A 2,602-nucleotide genomic window follows, 5' to 3' on the forward strand; every position below is an offset into this window, starting at 1 on the left:
TCGCTTATATGAGTCCGATGATGCGTGTGGTCGGTCTGTAACGTGTTTCATTAATGCTATGCTGTCTACGTTCAACGTGTGGCACTTACCAGCGTGTCTGTGTGTACCGCTGGACTCGCTGTACTCCTCTACCCTTTTAGTCCAGCAAATGAACTGACCCGTGGGCAGTACCGTCCTTTTTTTGGTCCGCTGTCTGAACGCTTGAGCTGACGTGTGCTAATCAGGGACTCGTTTTGAGATGGTACGCTCGAGTGGAAGACGTGGACGTGTTAGAAACACAGAACACACAGATAATAAAACACACACACACACATTTAATGTGTTTATAATGCACTGTATAATGCACATAAGGCACTCGAGTGAAATAGGGTGGCTAGATTTGGTTAGCTGGTTCATGCTATGTGCTTCGTAAGGCTAATAAAAAAATGTAAATGTAATGTAAGGACGCGCTTGTGTGCAAAGAGGGTTCATTAATTTATTTGTTCTCATTTTTGATGGACACGTTTACATCGTTCAGGGGAGCACCTACAAGACTCAAGCAGGGTAAAGATCTATTCGTATCCAATTCCCAGATGGTATTTCACCTCCACTCCTGATCGACACGTGTGCAGCACCGACCGCTTCTTTTTACCTGCTTGCTGGGTTCATACAGAGATCCGTATCGTGCACGGAGAGTCACGCACTGATCTCCGGTATCCCCCTTCTCTGTTCAGCAGTTATGAGGAACCCCTACAGCCCTCCCTCGCTCGGACCAGCCAATCGTCGCCCTTGTAAGTGCCCAGGCAGCCGAGATTCCATCATGAGAGTATACGAGGGTTCTTCAAACGTTTCTGCACTCTTTTTAACTCTATTTATTTAACACCGTCAGCAAAAAATGTGTTTGGTTGAGCTCGTAGCCACATGAAAATCTTCTTCCCCTTAAAGCTTCCCTGAGCACCCAAAAAGGTGGAAATCAGATGGAGCTAAATCCGGACTATAAGCATCTCTCGGTCTCTCAGACACGAGCGATTCCTCCTCGGTGGTGTTTATGTTATTCTCAATCTTCTCGTAGATCTTGTAAACGCGGCGTACGTGTGTACGAGTCTGTACGAGTCTGTACGTGTGTGTCTGGGTGGCAGAAAGGAAGTCGAGGGATTAAAAGCATTAAAGAAGTAAACAGAACGAGCCTTTTTATTTCTCATGCACTGTAAACACAGGACGGCAGCGATCGGGAAAAGCTTCAGTTATATGTCGGCGCAGATCTCGTCCCACCGCTACAACAAGCCTGAAGATGATCCGCTTCTAACCGTCTGAACTGAGACGTGATCACTGCTGACCTGTAGTTCAACTTCCTATTGTTTTGTTTGAAATGTAATTCTGTGAATAACGAACGCGTCAAACATCAAAGTCTGCAAAATAAAAGCTGATAAATGGTTTTGTTTGTTTTGAAATGTGACTTTGGTTCCATGCGTGACAGGAACGGTAGTTACTGCTTACCCATGATTCATCAGATCAAGTTCAATATCAAACACAGTCATGGACAATTTTGTCTCCAGTTCACCTCACTTACACGTTTCTGTACACACAGACACAGGGAGAACATACCAAGCTCTGCACAGAAAGGACCCGGATCGCTCCAGCAGGGAATCGAACCCAGACGACGATCAAATCAAAGTTTATTTACATTTACATTTTCAGCACTCAGCAGACGACTTTTATCCAAAGCGACTTACAGTACTGTGACTGTACACAGTCTAAGCAATTGAGGGTTAAGGGCCTTGTTTAAGGGCCCAACAGTGGCAACCTGGCAGTGGTGGGGCTTGAACCAGCGACCTAGTCCAGTAACTTAACCACTGGGTGTCATATACAGGTCATACTTGGCACGGTACACCTAGTAAAATGTTTATTATAACTTCTCGGTCACATTAGTACTAAGAAGAAGAAAAAAACGTGATGTAAACAATAGAAATAATAATAAATAAATAAAAATAATTAATAAATATATAGAAACACAACTGTGCCACTGTGTTTACCCTGTTCTTTAATGGTCAGGCCCCCCACAGAGCAGGTATTATTTAGGTGGTGGATGATTCTCAGCACTGCAGTGACACTGACATGGTGGTGGTGTGTTAGTGTGTGTTGTGCTGGTACGAGTGGATCAGACACAGCAGCGCCGCTGGAGTTTTTAAACACCGTGTCCACTCACTGTCCACTCTATTAGACACTCCTACCTAGTCGGTCCACCTTGTAGATGTAAATTCAGAGACGATCGCTCATCTATTGCTGCTGTTTGAGTCGCTCATCTTCTAGACCTTCATCAGTGGGCACAGGACGCTGCACACGGGGCGCTGTTGGCTGGATATTTTTGGTTGGTGGACAATTCTCAGTCCAGCAGTGACAGTGAGGTGTTTAAAAATCCACTCATACCAGCACAACACACACTAACACACCAGCACCATGTCAGTGTCACTGCAGTACCCTAAATTTACCCAAGCACCTTTATTTATTATTCTTTTTTTTATCTTTGATTTATATCAGCTTTATTGTTACTATTTTATTGAAGTTGTTTAATATGTGCTAAGATTAAAAATTCCACAGTAATAAACGATCCTTTATCACATTT

General features: G+C 43.9%; 1 protein-coding gene across 1 annotated transcript in view; it reads left to right on the forward strand.

The window, feature by feature from the left end:
• The window catches only part of boka (BCL2 family apoptosis regulator BOK a), a 19,507-nt gene extending 18,346 nt beyond the window's left edge, over positions 1-1,161 (forward strand). Inside the window, exon 5 of the mRNA XM_062997214.1 lies at positions 1-1,161. This exon is cut by the window's left edge and continues 321 nt beyond it. The gene's annotated coding sequence lies outside the window, so the exon portion shown is untranslated.
• The last annotated feature ends 1,441 nt before the right edge of the window (positions 1,162-2,602 follow it).

The sequence above is a fragment of the Trichomycterus rosablanca genome, chromosome 6 (assembly GCF_030014385.1).
Source record: "Trichomycterus rosablanca isolate fTriRos1 chromosome 6, fTriRos1.hap1, whole genome shotgun sequence".
NCBI classification, from domain to species: Eukaryota; Metazoa; Chordata; class Actinopteri; order Siluriformes; family Trichomycteridae; genus Trichomycterus; species Trichomycterus rosablanca.